At 41.6% G+C, this 17,875-nt stretch overlaps 1 pseudogene; it reads right to left on the bottom strand.

The window, feature by feature from the left end:
• Window positions 1–14,274: 14,274 nt before the first annotated feature.
• LOC101723746 (AP-1 complex subunit beta-1 pseudogene) lies at window positions 14,275–17,467 on the bottom strand (annotated as a pseudogene).
• Between the last annotated feature and the right edge of the window lie 408 nt (window positions 17,468–17,875).

The raw sequence follows: 17,875 nt of genomic DNA, 5'->3' as shown, positions 1-17,875 counted from the left end.
AAAGAGATAAATGGGTAAGGATCACAGAAAACTCCTCTACACAAACTTTAAAGGCTAGGAGAGTGCAGTTTAGTGCTCCATGCCTTAAAAGATAACAACTTCGAACCACAGCTTATGTATCTAAAACTCTCCTTTAAAATTGATGGACAGATGAAGTAAGATGTTTTAGCTACAAGCAATAGAAACCTCCACTAAAGTAGCTTCCTCAATAAGGGAACTCATAAGGTTACAAAAACAAAATAGTCCCAAAGTAATACAGCCTTCAACAATTTCAGAAAATCAAATTCTGCCCATCTCTGTATTCTACTGAGTGAGTGTCAGCTGCTCCACTTAAATGTGCCAGATGGCTTTGATAACTCTGGGTTTCACATCTCAAAACACCCAAATCTACTGCAAAATAGGGCTTTTTCCTTGCAATTCTCTTCCTGAAGCAAAGAAACCCTTCCTTAGAGCACCCCAACCCTGCTGACTTTACCAGTTGTTTGACTATTCAGAGCTAAGCTCATGCTCGCTCCTAAACAAAACAGAAGGACCACTATAATTTACATTATGCAGTCTATGTGCTATAGCAATCAGTCTACCATAACTGATACAGGGAAGTAGACTTCTGGAAAGCCATATTTTCTAGGTACAGGGCAACGTGTCTATTAGCAATGCAACCAGCTGCAAGTAATGGGAAGCATTAGTGTCAGTGGGTAGGTCTTCACATGACATATGTAATCGGAAACCTTAATGTAGCTCCTTTCTGTCTTTCTGCTCTGCCATCCTTAGTGTCTTAAATTTTATCCTTTTGCTTGACTTTTCCTGTATCTCCAGGCATCACACTTGCAATTTAGGGAGGAAACTTGGCAAGCAGGAAGGGAAGGGCAAAGAAGTAAATGAGCTTTCTTTTGGTAAGTCTTTGCCTTTTTATTCAGAAAGGGACTCTTTCCAGGTACCTGTGCCTACATCCCTCTGGTCCGATCCATGCTCCACGCTACAACTAGTTATAAGAAGTGAGGGTCAAAAATTGAGCAATTATAGCTTCATGGTTTGCTGCCCTCGATAAAACCTGACTTCTGCTACTACAGAAAAATGAAAGAAATAAATGGTTAGGCAAGTAGTAGCACCTGCCACATCCAATAATACTAAAAATAAAAAGAGGCTTGTAAATAATCTCAAAGTACCCAGAATAAGATATCAAGCTTTAAATATCTTTATTATTTTTTAAATGAAAATAAATTGAAGAACTATAAAAACAGCAAAAAGTAAATCAAATGAAAGAAGGAGGTGGCAATCAGTTATGGTAAAGTAGTCATTCATTCATTATGAAATTAAAAATAAGACTGACAAATACCTAGGGTGAAAATATCAGTAAGAGATACAAACTATAGGCAAAACTAACCAAAAGAAAAATGAAAATATAAGAAATAAGAAAACGAATATAATCAGAGATAAGGAGGGAAAATGTCAATTATGAGACAATATCATTGTACAACTTTTACCAGAAATAAGATGACTGAGAAAATTGATATCTACACAGATGTAAATTTTCATAATATGCTCCAGAAGAAATGAAACTATTTTTTTTTAAAAAAGAAAGGTAGAAAATATAAATAAAAAAGAAAAACATCTCAATTTTTTAATAGAACTGGGATAACCATACTGAAACCTGGGAAGGAGGGAGGAATGGAAGGAGAGATGGGAGGAAGAAAGGAAAGGAGGAGGAAAGAAGTGAATCATTTTTATGAATATAATATAAAATATGAGTATATCAAATCTGGCTCCAACTTAAATAAATAATACATCATTACTCGGAAAATAAATATTATTAAATATCAGAAAAATCTATACAGATAATTTTTTTACAAACCAAAACCAAAAAAGCCTATAAACATATTGGCTAAGTATCAATAAAGGCATCTGATTAAATATGACATCTGTTCTGGAAAAAATTAAAAGTTTAATAAAATTACAAATAAAAGGAAACTTCCTGTATATAGTAAAATTTATCAGAAATCACTATTAGATATAACTAATGGTAAAAAACATTTATTACCAGAAACAAAATAAGTATGTTTGATTTCATCTTACTTATTCAATATCATTCTGAAGGTTCTATCTGTATCCTACTCTCCTCTTTGTGTAAGGAAAACAGTCTTGGTCTAGGGTCTTCTCTAATGACCTCATTTTAACCTAAAGAACGTACAGTTACATTAGGTGACAATGAGGGTTAAGAAGTCCTGTCTGAATGTGAGGGACACAATTCAGCCTACAACTCAGACACCTGGGGCTATGGTTATCACACCTGGGGATGGTGGCCTAAAGGCAGGTTCTGTCTATGCAGCCTGGTACTTAGCCTACCCTCTCTACAAAAGTGCACTTCCTTCTTCAAGGCCCTCAGTGTAGAGACCAGACGTAATCATGAGACTCATTAAAGGAAGCTGAGGTATTGCTCTTATTCTGTCTGTGAGGCTGTGAGTTGAATTTTCTATGATGGGGGGAGGCAGGGAGGCAAGGAGAAAAAGTCCCTTTCTGGATGGTAGGGGCCAGAGAATGTTCTCACGACAGATCAAAGGAAGATTTCCAACTGAGAGCAGAGTAAATGCAATCAGGCCTTGCCCAAAAGAACACATGGACAGTTATTTTCAAACCCCTGCTGCTCTATAAATGAATGAACAGACTCCAGCCTCTCTGTGGCTAACAGAAACTGGTCTGGAGTGAACCAACATCCCACAAATCCAGACATACCAGTCACATACTTGAAGCCCAGAGCTTTCTAAAGCTCTTAGCTCCTAGACCTCCCATCGTCAATGCAGAAAAGTCATTTTAAGCAAAAATATTCTCCTTGATTGCTACAGATCCCCTGTTATATTCAAAGCTAAAATCAATTATTGATTAACCAAGACCAATCTTGAAACAGTAAGCATTCACTTTTCTTTTTCTTCACAAATCAATAACTTATCCTTACCTCATCTCATTCTGATTTCCTTCATGATGTGAACACCATAATAAACACAGTTAGCAAAGTCAGAATGAGAAGTCTTGAAACGTAATAGAGACAGGCATCTATGATGTGACTTTCTCAACACCTAGTGTGTATGTGTTTCTGTACACATATGTGTGTGTACATACACACATAAATACCAATAACTGGAGAATTCTGCAATAGGATGAATTTGATCAATGATTCAGTGTTATCTCAGGCCTGCAGTTATCAAGAAGAATTGCAAGAAGAACATTTTGTTCAAGAGTAAAAAGGAGCCACTATCGGAAACCAAGTGATACTAATCCTATCCAGAGTCCTCAACAGTCATCTTTATCTTCCTACAATTAAAGTCTTACTCAATAAATAGGACACACATGTGTAAATACCAAATAGTTTCTCTGGTGTGAAAAACTAAAAGTGTAAATAAGAATCAAAATGTATAACTGATATTGTGAAATAGGAAGAAAATATTTAAAGGAATAGGGTAAGTGGGAGGGGAAGGGGAAAGGTAAGAAGGGAAAGAAAAAATATGAGAAAAGGAAAAACATGGAAATGAAGTCTTTGTAATAGGGAAGGGTGGAGGGGGTGAAGGGAGGGCAGGGGAATGGGGAAAAACTAAGAACCAAGATACATCATGTAAAGGTACAAGATCCCAGTGATGAATGTAACTGTATTGTATACCTAAAATGTACCAATAAACTAAATGGGGGGTGGGCGGGAGTCTCACTCTATTCACTTCCTGCCAAGAAATCCACACAGCTTTGGAAGATAAAGGGCCACAATCCTAAAACTGCCACCAGGGGGCATGAACACTACATTTATGTTTCATCCTAACAGCCCAGGTTTTTCAGAGGAGCTCCACTTGCCCGGCTTTCTCTGTATCTGGCCTCTATGGAAGACCAGCTTCCTCAGCTCCCTGTACTCCCAGTGATACCTGTTGCTGCATCCTTCCCTAGAGGGGGGACAAATGCTATTTCCTCACATAGTAAAAGGGATGCAAGGGCAAATTCTCCCCCTCCAGACTTACAAGAACCCAATCACATCCATGAGGGTGGAGCCCTTTTAGTCTAACCACCTTCTAAAAGATGTCACCTCTCATAACACTGTTTCACTAAGGATTAAATTTCAACAAGAATTCTGAAGGGGCACAAACATTCAAAATAGCACTATGCTGGTTGATGGGTGTTTGGCTGTAAATAAGACAGTTCAAATTCTCACCCTCATCAAATTATCTTGTAGTGGGAGAAACAGAACTGCACCATCTAATACAGTAGCCAATAGCAACATGTGTAAATTAAGTGTAATTATTTTAAATTACATTAAATTAGAATGAGAGTTGCTTAGATGCACTAGCCACATTATACAGTGTTTAACAGTGACTATGGAACAGTAACATGTAGCTAATGGCTATCGTATTGGGCAGCACAGAATTATAGAATATCAAGGTCATCAGAGGAAGGGGCTGGGAGAGAGGGAAATGGCAGTGAGATCATTTTAGATGTGGTAGTCAAAGAAGGCTTCTCTAGAGAGATGACCATTAAGCAAAGGCTTGAATGATCACACCATTTTGTTTGTTTTTTTTTAAACCTCATAACAATCTTAGCAAGGACAATATGAAGACAACAGTACTGATCTGAGTTTTGAAGACCAAAAAAAAAAAAAAAGACATATAGCTAGCTGGTGGACCTAAAATCTAGACAAGGGAAAAGAGATGAGGGGAACACACACACCTGTGGGCCGCTGGAAGGCCTGAGCGGGGCTCTGGCCCAGCGTGCAGGCCCTCAGCAGGCTACCACTGACTCCCAGCCTGGCACACCCCACTTTGCACTCCAGTCTCTGACAAAATCAAACATCCTGTCACTCTCACATGTGGCTGTTCCCTGTATCTGAAATGCTCTTCTCCTCTTTCCATCTGGCTGTTTCTTATTTATACCCCCATAAAGGTCAGGCTTCATCTTGCAGAATCCCACACTGCTCCAGAGCTGCCCCAGGGCTGAGGGACCTCCTGTCTCACCAAGTTCGCCCATTCTGTTGAGATTTCAGGGATTTTCAAGATCAGAAAGGACCTGATCTCCCCCATCTATGTAGCCACAATATTCAGCACGGATCTACTTTCTTTGTGCAAGTTGTCAGGTTAGTTTTCAATAAATGTCTGTTGACTGGGAGGCGGTGCAACTTAGTGAGACCCTGTGTCAAAATAGAAAGAAGAAGGGGGGGAGGGAGGGAGGGAAGGAGACGGAGGTGAGGGAGGAAGAGACGAGAGATGAGGGAGGGAGAAGAGGAAGAAGAGGGGGAGGAGGAAGAGGGAAGAAAAGAGAAAAAGGAAGGAAAGAAGGAAGGAAGAGAGCAGGCAAGCAAGCACACTGGGGTGTAGCATAATGGAAAGGCCCAGGCTCAGTCCGCATTACTGTATCAAAAAAACAAAAAGTCTGTTGAACTAACGGGTATTAGAATTTTAAAATCTTGAGTTCCTCAATGTCTATGACAAGAAGAAGCATTCTATGGCCCTACACAACTCTCCTAAGTTTCACATTATTTTGAACACAGAAAATTGTATTGGTCAGTGGAATGATCAAACCAATGGAAACCAAGACAATATGGTCTTTGATTTTCCTGTGGATTGTATAACCCGGAGTTGCCAAATTTCACCACTAGATGGTGGTGTTGAACCAGTGAGGTCAAATGTTTAGTTACTCCAGGGGTGAAAAGAATGAGCCAAAGAAACTTAAAATTGTATAAAGTTCAAGCGACACAATAAGAATAAACTACCACCACTAGGACCCAAAGCAAAGAGGGCCCCGTGGGACTTTCAAGTCCCACTGGTCTCTCTGGCTCTGAGTTCCAACAGAGGCCTCTTCTACCCCTAGTCACCACTCTCTCCCCAGTTTCAATGCTCCTGCCCTTAATCCACCAATAAGCCTTTAAGGAATTAAAAAGCAATTTGTATTGAGACTGTGATCTAATAGATAACTGATTCATGATCCAGAAGAGTTCATGCATATATGAATATTCCAATTATGTTCTTAACAGATTCTATAATGCCCATCTCTGTATTCTTTGTTAAATGACATGTCAAGAAATCTAGCTCAGTGTCTGTAAAGATTAAAATCATCTAACTGCCCTTTCTCAGACCAAAACACTGGACAACCTTCTGATTTTAACGTGGCTCCCCAAAGTTCTCCTGCAGAAAAGCTGAGGAGAGCTAATGTTTATTTTCCCTGCAGCGCAGTAAGGACTGTGTTAGATGCTGCGCCCCATTCAATACTTCAAATGCTCTAAGACAGTTTCCTCTTCTATAAATGGTTTTAATATAAAGAGGCTTATGCTAGATTGACTTGCTCAAGTTTGCAGTTTCAAGTTGTCAGACCCAGGCTAATTCCAGAGCTCAGTTCTCACATTTTCAGCAAAACCTTCCTTTCCTTACCCAGTGTGAACTACTGTCTACCTGTTTCCCTCCACCTAAGGGTTAACATGTTTTCTTCTGTTCACTACCCAATTCCCAGAACCTAGCTCAATGCCTGGCACATGGTAGTCAGTGAATCTGTTGAATATTCAATTCTGTCTGTCAACCTGATAAAGATAGCTCAAATCTGCCACTTAGAGATGCATTTGGGCTGCTGACACTAAGACGGTGAGTAACCACGGTAAGAGCCACACACAAGGACCACGGTGATTTCACCAAGTAATGCCCACCAAGTACTCTCTAGGAGGTAGATGACCTTTCTGGACACCTGGTCCTGACTGTTTTCTGTTAGATGTGTCCACAGTAGACAGACAACACCAAGTATGCACACCAACCATTAGAAAGTGTTCCAGCCACATGGTGTGTAATCCCAGCAACACTTCTACAGGGCACAAAGTGTGAAAAGGAGGCTTGAAGTGCCTGAGGATTTGCCCAAAGTCATCTAGGAAAATGACAGAGCTAGGGGTGTTATTGAATGTGTGGCTGACTGCTGAGGTCCAGAGGTAGTACTGGGAAAACTTTTTCAAAAATCTTTTTTAAAAGCCTTTAAAAAAAATTCTTTTGGTGAGGCCAGAGATTTAGCTCAGTGGTTCCACTCCTGCCTTGAAAGCATAAAGTCCTGAGTTTGATCCCTGATACCCCCCCCAAAAAAATTCTTTTGCAATACTGGGGATTGGACTCAGAACCTCATACATCTAGGCAAGCACTCTACCACTGAGCTACACCCCCCAGCCCTTTTTAAGACAAGGTCTTGCTAAATTGCTCAGGGTGGCCTGAAATTTGTGAGCCTCCTGCCCCAGCCTCTCCCATAGCTGGGAACCATAGACATGCACCACCATTCCTGATTTAACCCAGACATCATAACAGATGGAAATCAAGGACCGGATGGGATTATAGATCTCAGTGGATGTAGTGGATGTCTGCACGGAAGGTAGAGATGAATAAGGCTCCAGATACTTCCCCAGCTGCCAGAGCTTTGAAGGAATCCTGCAGCACATGGATACTCCTGTTCATTTATTTATTCCACTAATATTTCCTGAGTTCCTGATGGGTGGTCTGATCTTTTTTAGGTGCTGGGACACAGCTGGGAACAAAGCAGACATGAACTCCTGCACTTGCATTTATATTCTAGTGAGGGAAGACCACACACAAACATAGTAAGGGAATTTTCTACTGTGTTGGAAGGTGAGATATACTGTGGGGAGAACTGAATCGGGTATGAGAGCAGGATAGAGTACTGAGTTGTTGTTTGGTACTTGGTGGGGGGGGGGGCATTGAATGTAATACTCTACCACTGAGCTACATCTCCAGCATGTTTTTCTATTTTTTTATTTTTTTAATTTGGAGACAGGGTCTTGCTAATTTGCTAGGCAGAACTCAAATTTACAATCCTTCTCCCTCAGTCTCCCTGGCACCATGGTACTCAGCTAAGCACTGAGATTTTAAGTCACTTAGGCTATAGCTCGTTTTTCGTGGTGCTTAGGGTTGGAACCCAGAACCTTAAGATTGGACAGCCAAGCCTACTCTGCAAACAGCCATTCTCTGAAGACCACTTCAGACCAAGAAACAAACTCATTGGAGGGTGAACCAAGGCTAGAAGCCCTGAAGACCTTGGAAGCTTAGGAATGTTTGGGTCAGACATCTGGGATCTTGTGCACTGAGAATATGGTCTACACAAGGAGGTAAGTGTGAGCTCCAGGTGAACATGTTCTCTCAGTCCCAAGGATCCCTCAATCCCGTGGAAAGGGTGAGGGGTGTTGTCTCATTAAGGAGATTTTATATATATATATATATATTCCCAGTCAAAATACCAATAGCATTCCTCTAAGAACTAGAGAAAACAATCCAAAAATTCATATGGAACTAGAAGAGACCCAGAACAGCAAAAGCAATCCTGGACAACAAAAGCAAAGCAGGAGGCATCACAATCCCAGACTTCAAGTTATACTACAAAGCTACAGTGATAAAAACAGCATGGTACTGGCACAGAAACAGACATGAGGATCAATGGAACAGAACAGAGGATGCAGAAACAACCCCAGATACATTCAGCCATCTGATCATTGACAAAGACAGCCAAAAACATATGTTGGAGGAAAGACAACCTCTTTAGTAAAGGTGCTGGGAAAACTCGCCATCCACAGCTAGATGCAGAAGACTGAATCTAGACCCATATATCCCATGTACTAAACTAAAATCAAAATGGATCAAAGAGCTAAATCTCAAAACAGAAACAATTTGCTGGAAGATCAAATACGTAAAACTCCTGAAGAGAGAGGAGTAGCAAGGTATTTCTGAACAGTCTCCCAACTGCACAAGAAACAATGACAAGAATTAAAAAAATAGGGGCCGGGGATTTAGCTCAATGGTTCCACCATCTGCCTTGAAAGCAGAAGGACCAGAGTTCAATTCCCGGTATTGAAAAAAAAAAAAAGAATTAACAAATAGGGTTATATAAAATTTTAAAACTTCTGTATAGCAAAGGAAATACCAACAGAGTGAAGAGGCAACTTATTGAATGGGGGAAAAATTCAAAAGCTATTCCTCAAAGGACCAATATCTAGAATATATAAAAAACTAAAAAAGTTAGACATCCTCAAAAAAAAAAGGGGGGAACTGAAATGAATAGTCATTTCTCAGAAGTAGTACAAATGGTCAATAGATAGATAAAAAAACTGTTCAACATTTATGGCTACTAGATATCTTTTTCTTTCTTTTTTGGTAGCGGGGATTGAACTCAGGACCTTGTGCTTGCAAGGCAGGCTGCGGAACCAATGAGCTAAATCCCCGGCCTCTATGGTTTCTAGAGAAATGCAAATTAAAACAACACTGAGATTCCAACTTACTCCAGAAAGAATGGCGATCACTGAGAAATCAAGTAATAACAAATGCTGGTGAGGCTGAGTGGGGGATTATTCTACACTCTTGGTAGGATTGTTAAACTAGTACAACCACTATAGAAATCAGTAGCAAGATTCAGAAAACTAAAAATAGAAATTCCATTTGATGCAGCTATCTCCCATCTAGGTATCTTCCTGCAAGAGTTAAAGACAACATATTACAGTGATACATTCATACCCATGTTTATAATGGCACAATTCATAATAGCTAAATCGTGGAAGCAGCCTATATGTCCATCAATATATGAATGGATAAAGAAAGTGTGGTGTTTATACACAATGCAGTACTACTATGTCATAAAGAAGCAAAAACTTGAGTCATTTGTAGGAAAATGGATGCACCTTGGGACTATAATGCTAAGTGAAATTAATCAAGACTCACAACCTTAAACATCACATGGTTTTTCTTATAGGAGAAACCTAGAATTAAAGAGCAAAATAAAAGCTAGATAATAAGAAATAGGGAGCTAGATCTTTTGCAAAGGGGAAGGGGATCAAGAGATGGAGAGAAGGGAAAAGGATGAAGGGGAAAGAATAAAAAAGGAATTAAGATGTATATCTTAATGTACATATATGAACTCCCCACAAGGAATGTAATTATTATGCACTGCAAACATGTACTAACAAAAAAATTTTTTTAATAATTAGGATGGTTTCAATGCCAACTTCTTTATGCTCCTATAAACATAAACCAGTGTGTGAGTATGTGACAATATTAACTTTATTATTATGGTTATTCTACAAATTATTATTAATATATTAACATTATATTATCAATATTATATAATTATTATTATGCTATAAAAGTCAAATCTTCCTTTCCCTCTGGGTAGTGGCTCCCTTTATATCTCAGTCCAATTCCAGAATTCTCCATCACTTTGAGATGTTGGCACAGTCTTATTTTAGTCTTAAGTCTTAATCACATATCTGATTCAAAGTTCTTCTCACCTTAACACCTATCTAGGTCAAACTGAACAGCTGGTCTCATCTGCCTCTTCCATGCCTCCTGCCTCCTCTATGCACTTACACTTTGGAGTTTGGATTCCAAAGAGGGAAAGGAAAAATAAGATCATATAGTCTTTCTTCTGGTGGTGGTTGTTTTCCTGGCTGACCAGCAGCCATGTGGTGCATAGGCATACATATACATCCTGGCTCTTAGGGTGCATTAGTTGGTTTTTCAGAAGATCTAGCCTACTACCAATGGACTTCTTGCTGCTAGGATGAACTCACCACTAGCAGCCCTCTTTTACAGGTACTGTACCTTAAGGATGGCCTTTAGATCTAGCTCCTCCCAACCACAAGGAAGCTCCTACAGCCTTGCTTTGACACATAGCTGTCCTTTTTGCACTTGTACTCTCATCCCCATCCTATCTCCACACCCCAGGTGCACCCATCTCTGCTGGATCAGCAGGTCAGAAGCTTTTACAGAGATAACCCACACTTTGTAACCCAGTTCGAACCCAGTTGTTCCAGCACCTTCAATCTTTTAGGAAGAGGGGGTGAAACACCTCTTCCATGGAAACAAGAGGATAAAAGGTGTGTGGCCCTCCACATCTTGTCAAGTAAGTTCTTGCCCCACCCAACAGGAAGAGGTAATAGCACCAGTTTTGCTAAAGAGGTGCTTTCACACCAACAGCTAGAAGCACTCTGAATAGAGCTTGGGATGTTTGGTTTCTTCCGTTATCAATTTTTAGTCAAAATTCAAGAAAATAAGGAAGCTGACCTGGTCTAAACTTACCTGGTAACATCCACATTGTGATTTCTTTTCCCATTTTTATCTTCTGTTTTTACAGACAAATGAAATACTTTACCTCTAGGTTGTACTGAAGGTTAGGTTAACAAACACATAGCAAATACTTAGTAAATTATTAGTTATAATATCTATTATTATTTCTTCATATAATCTCCTGTTTGTCTTTCACAAGCCAATTTTTTCTTACATCTTATGTGTTTTCTTTAAAATATTTTGTTCCTGTGGAAATATTTGTCAGACTTTTTAATGATTTGTCACAGAATGAATCTTTGCCTCTCTTAAGTATAGGATCCATGTTGCATTTTTTGCTTTTCCATTATCTTTTATGCGACCTGTATACTACACATGCAAAAGTTTATTGAATGAAGACATAAAGAGATCATACTTTTCAGTATTTTTTACAAATTGAGTTAGAAAATGAAGCTCCATGTGAGATAAAGATTTTTTTTTTTGGTACCAGGGATCGAACTAGGGTCCTTGCGCTTGCGAGGCAGGTGGCGGAACCACTGAGCTAAATCCCTGGCCCGAGATAATGATTTTTATCAATTTTTTTGAGAAATAATTAAAACTCTTCATTTAATTAAGTTATTAATACCAACTTTAATATTAATTGTAACCTTTATACATCTTCTTTTTGCAAGTGAAATTTTGTTGATATTTCTATGCAATAACAAACTTAAACACATTAAATATTGTTTCACATTAATAATGTTTCAAACTTGGTAGGAATTCCATTTAATCCCAAGCATATACTAATTTTTTTTTTTTTGTAAATAAGTTTATTGACGAAGACACAAGGTCAAGCTTCCCATAACACCCACCCTCCCCAAGAACATATCCGAATAAGAACAAGAATGATAGGACTCCAAGGGTAACACTTATACTTCCTCTCTCTTCCCAGAATCCCACGCTTCACAATACACTCACAGAAAAGGCCTGGGTGAGGACAGACACTCAGGGAATCTCTGACCAGCAAGAGTTCTGGGTGTGTGTTTGCTTCCCTTGCCCTATTGATGCTGGCTCACATTACAGAGACGTGCTTGAGCAGGAGAGAGGAGGATGCAGGGCAATCCCCTCCCTCCATCTGGCCAAGCTTGAAAGGGGCCTCAAAGGAAGCTTTGGTGGAGGCAACAGGTTGCCTCTTCAGGGAAGAGGTCCTTTTATGTGAAGCAGAGTCCCTCCCTGACTCTGCTCAGGTTGCAGCTGGAGGTGGCCTCCCCAAAGGTGTGAAAACACCCTGGACTGGCTCAGCAGAGAACAGCAGCTGTTATCCATTACTAGCGGTGAGGCGGAGAGAAGCCTGTTTCAGGGGTTGAGGGGCATATCCTGGGACAAAACTGTCTGCTTGCCCTGACACATACTCCTCCTTCTGGAACTATGGTTTCCTTTGAGATGAAAACAGTGTTTGTAGTGTGAATCTTCTTCACTATTTGTATCCAACTGACTCCTTCAATGAGTCCCAGCAAGGGAACTTCATCAACTTGCTTCCCCCCACCCCCTACATCAGCAACCTACCCACCACCCACACACAATCCGGCACTATTTCCTATTCCCCACGTGCCTGAGGGGTGGTGAGGAATACATTTCCTTTCTTTTACCCAGTAATTCCCTCGAGGATTTTCAAGGTTTGAGAAACTGCTTTAGAGAAGCCACCCCCCTCCCCCCTAAATGTCGCAACTGGTACAAAGAAGGTACATTTCAGACATGATGGACTGGGGCTTGGCTTCTACTCTCATTTTCTACAATTCCTCCTCTCAGCCAAGTGGGTTAGGTCTGAGTCTACCATGAGGCCTCCGGTCCCTGGAGTGCCTCTAACTTGACAAGAGGAATCTGAGAAGTGCTGTGTTGGTTATGAAACCTCAGTATCAGGTGTCAGGCTATGCAACAAGTGCTCACAGACCACATAGTGTGAATACTGTTAAGCTGGGTGGTGGTTTCGGCATGAAGCATTCTCAACCCAACATGTTAAGGGAGTAGAATTCACCTCCTAGTTTTTTGAGAGATCATGAGAACTGCTTGAGCTTCTGGGATGATCTTAATATGCTTTGGGGCCTGAATAACATGAGCAAAGAGCAGATTAGTGAGCTGAAGAGATAAAGAGAAAGTGCAACACCTCTAAGCTCGTTTCTTCTTTGCACCCACCCTGCTGGCCTCAAGAACACTGGCTCCAGGAGCACGTGGGAAATGTTATGTCTTCGTTCTGTCATCTGGCTGGACCTTGAAGTAACTGAAGATACTCTGCTGTTCCCTTATGCCAAAATCAAGATGGACGATGCAAAGAGCCACAGAGCAGGCAAGGCAAAGGCAGAAGATGGCATTAAGGAAAGAAACAGCAACAAGGGGGTCTTGTAATGCAACCACCACCAGTGGAAATTTAGGAGTCCCAGCTGTAGCTCTGCTACTGAACAGCTGACAGGCCTCACCAATAACGCTCTTTTTGCCTTTTATTTTTCTCCTTTGTAGAAAAACAGGGTTGGATAAGCTATTAAAGTCTGTTTCAAAACTCTTGATTTTTAGAATTGGATCTGAGAAATAAAGGGAAGCAGGCTGGGGGAGGGCATTGTGGCTCCATTTCTCCATCTCTCCTCAAATGTCCTAATCAGCATTATTAATGGGTTGGTTTGGTGGAAAGGAATAAGTTCTAACTTCTCTTCGCTTTGGTGCTGACAGGCCCAGTAATTCCTGCACTTTGAAAAAAACACTCAGTGGAGATCATTCCCAAGTGCAGAGCAAGCAAATGAGATGAGACTATGGGGATGGGGCAAGTGTGACGGCCTGGCAAGAAAGGAGTATGGAGAGAAAGAACCAGAAATCTAAATGACTAGGGACAAGGTTGCCACAGATGAGAGAATCCCTAATACAGTGGGATGGTAGCTGTATCTCTTCCTCTAGGACCACGGTGACTGATGGTCAGTTGTTTTAACACTTTCTACCAGTTATACTACCTCCATTTCTCATATGTACAAAACTATAAAACAATAAAGTGCAGTTCATGTTTCAGTGACACTATTCCTTCCTTTAATATTTGTTGTCTTTTTCTGCTTTCGAAATGAGCTCTCGATGGCAAAATACCAAACTACACTCAAATGAGGGTGTAGAAAAAGCCAGCCATTGGCACAACACGGAGAAGCCCACAAGTAAGGACAGACAGCAGCAAGTGGCAGGAGGTGGGAAGTGACTGAAGCAGTGGTTACAAATGTTCACAGGAAGCTAAAACTATCCAACAGGTTGTCTCTAAGGTTAGCACAGATTAGACTAGTCACTACTGTGCTGGGTGACCTCAGTGTGTTTGGGTTCAGATTCTACACAGCAGTACAATTTCTTCCAGTTAAGAGTTCTTGGCTTGCACCAATCACAGGGTGGCTGGAGGGTACTGGACCAGTTTATTAGTTTTTCAAAATGCTGTCGTAGACCTGATGAATGTATTGAGAGATTTCAGGAGCTCTACATTTCAGCAACAGCGTATAATTGGGGTTTCCGGGCTGGATCTGTAGCTCGGCCAAAATCCAAATGCCATTAGCGAGTTTCAGGGATTGGTACAGCATGTCCTGCCCTTCCACATTCCTCTTGGCAATAGTATAAACATTATTGTTTTGCAACTTGCTGGAAACAGTGTCAGCATTTAAATGGCATTCCTTAATCTGAAACTGGAGTTCATTGTCATTGGGAATATCCTTCCATGTTGCCAGGAAGACTTGGCGTTCCATTTTGCCATCTTCTACAAAAAGCACATTGAATGGGATGAGGGAGCTGAAGTAGAAGACATCAATACTGTTTTTAACAGCCACCTGCAAGTTATTCAGAGGTTCCACCTTCATGACTTGGCCCAAGGTGTTGAGAGGCAGGGAGACATCGATGCTTTGGTTTGGCGTCAGTGGTGCATGGATGGCCAGAGGAGTGCTTGGGATGACGCCAAAGCTATTCTTGTTAAACTGGATTGCAAAGTCTGTCATATGTTGCAGGGCTTTGTTGGTGAAGTTCATTTCCATATAGAGGTGCCCTTGGTGGTGAGTAAATGTTCCTGAAATCTCCAAGCCTTTAGCCTTTACTGCAGGTAGCCAGACAGCCTTAGGAGCCACGTATCCACCAGGTGCCATCCTATCCCTGTGGAGAGTTCAAATAGGTCATTCAGACCACTGCTGACTACGGAAGGAGTTGGTGAGGGAGCAAAGGTTGCAGGCACTGATGATGGGATGAAGGACTGTCCAACTGCCGGACTTCCTCCAATGCCCCGTCAAGGTCACTGCCAAGCAGACTATGTAATCCTCCTCCCAAGAGATCCACTACTCCCATCTGCATGGAGGACACCTGTGGCACGTTGACTGGGGGACCAAGGTCAAGATTTAAAAGATCCCCAAGAAGGTCACCTCGAGAAGGAATAACCTGAGGCTGTTCCAGGTTGGTTGCCATGGTGGTGCCAACAGGACTGTCACCTGCATCGGTGCTCCCATGATGAATTGGCAAATGTTTGCAATGGATCCCATGACTCCCTTCCACAAAAGCATTGGGAGGTTTATGATACACAGATGCCAAAGAACCAATGTGGCAGATCAGCTCATCCAGCAGAGTTGGCTCAATAAGGTCGGTCTCCTCAAAGATTAGTGGCTTCTCAGATAAGACTACTTCTTTGGCTGTCACTGAGTCAGTTGAGAGAAGGTGCCAATAAATATAGCCCCGGTGTCGAAGGTCAGGATTGTCAGAATCCTGTGTTGCCAAACTCAAGACCTGTTGGACCAACTCCTGTGTTTCTGATGGTTTCTTGAGAAATAGCTTCACTATGGCAGTGAGCAGAGTGAGCTGGACTTGGGTACTTTCATCATGAAAACCCTCCAAGAAGCTCTCTAGTAACTCATCTGCATTGTTGATTCTTTCAGCATATTCTCCTACGATCCAAATCATGGCTGCTCATGCATCTGGGTCATCCAGTGAATCTAAGTTCTCACAGAGAGTGGCAGTAATACTTTCATACTTGTTGGGGTATTTGCAGAAGATATCCCTGATGACAACAATTGCCTCTTGGACCACATAATTTACTTTGGTCTGAATTAGGTCAAGCAATGTGCTTACACAGCGCTCTGCAGATTGCTCTACCTTAACAGCACATCGTCCAATGGCCCTAACAGCTTTGCGAACAAAGTCAACATCCACCTCAGTAGCATATTTCTTCAGTTCTGCCAGAACCTGAGCAATGTTGGCTTGGGATGCTAGGCGGATCATGATGTCCAACTTTTCCAGTTTAACATAGATGGGATCATTGTACTTCACAAAGAAAATGATTTCCTGCTTTAAGATTTCAGGCCTTTTCTGGACAATTAAGTTGATGTTCCTCAGGGCAACATACTGCACTTCTGGCTCCCCAGACAGCAAAGTAACAAGTGGAGGAGCTAACTTCTTCAGCAGCATATTGTAGTAGTCAGAGTCCTTGGGTAACAATTCCAGAAATTTCATTAGGACTTTTACTGCTGAAAGCACCACTGCTGAGTCGGCATAGGATAACCGGGGAGTTACCCGCTCACAGATGCTCTGAGCTTCCCAGTCATCTTTAGGGTTATAATTAGATAGGCAGTCCAGGATGAAAATCTGGCCCCATTTGGTGCACTCATTCAGAGCTGTCAGCAGCTTATTAATGTTCTGTGGGTTCAAATCGAGCAAGTTGCTGTATGGGTGAGACTCACTAATTTCAGACAATGCTGCTACAGCATTAGCCACCACCATTGGATTTGAATCGGCTACTAGATCCCGTAGAGAATCAAGAAATCCTTGATCTTCCACCATTTGGGCATTGATATCATGGAGTTTTGCCATGCAGACTGCTGCTGTTTTCCGAACATAAGGGTCTTTATCCTTCAAGCACTTTCAAAGGGGCTCACAGAGATATTCTGTAATCTTGTCCACACGGATGCACCCCATGGTTCTGATCGCCAAGGCCCTAATCAAAGGATTGGGATCTTCACAGTCCTTCACAAAGCTGTTGACAGCCATGATGGCCATGTCTGGCTGACTCTTGGCGTAGTTCATCAAGTAGAGATACACGAGCTTCTTTAGTTCCAGGTTATCAGTCTGCATACAGTTGACTACATCTGGAAAGAGCGAGCTAACATCCTTCCCCACAGTCACAGCAGCAATCACTTTCTTCACAGCCTCTTTCCGCTTTTCTTTCTTTTCATTGTTGAGTTCAGCTTTTAATTCAAAGATTTCTCCCTTTTTGTTCGTTGTAAAGTACTTGGACTCAGTCATGATTCTGGATCTTTAATGTACACTGGAGGCAAGGGTTGGGAGCGGCGGGGGCAGCCAGAAGGCGCAGCCGGGGTGGTGTTGTAATGGTTTCCTGCCTGTCACGATTCTTTCTCTAGGTCTAAACCACTGCGCAAAACCCAATTTTGCCAGGGACAAAGGTGGGCCGGAAACTTTGACATCAAAGGACCTCGTTCATGACGTCATCTGGGTGCGCCAGAGAATCAGAAGGGTAGGCGTCTCTGTCGCCTCGAAGACGGAGGCTTAAAGCCCCCGGCCCCCAGGTTAGGGTAAGGCGTGGGGACCTGGTGGGTACCTTCCAAGATGGTCGATGGTCATCCCAATGGATATATTACACAAATTGATATTCTCTGGATTAGTTTTCTCGCATAGGGATTTTCTTAAACATAGAGGCAAAGAACAAATTTGAAAGCAAACCAACCTCGGCTTTTCTTGCTCAGGAGCTGACAGTGGAGGTGCAGCTCCGGACTATGTATGGGCTGCATATACTAATTTTCAATGTGACATTTGATACTGAAGTCATGTCAAATTTGATG

Source organism: Heterocephalus glaber, unplaced genomic scaffold, assembly GCF_053883595.1.
Source record: "Heterocephalus glaber isolate CG9 unplaced genomic scaffold, H.glaber_assembly_v1.0 deba00001461, whole genome shotgun sequence".
Classification (NCBI taxonomy): Eukaryota; Metazoa; Chordata; class Mammalia; order Rodentia; family Bathyergidae; genus Heterocephalus; species Heterocephalus glaber.
This window is presented reverse-complemented; position numbering and strand designations above follow the sequence as displayed.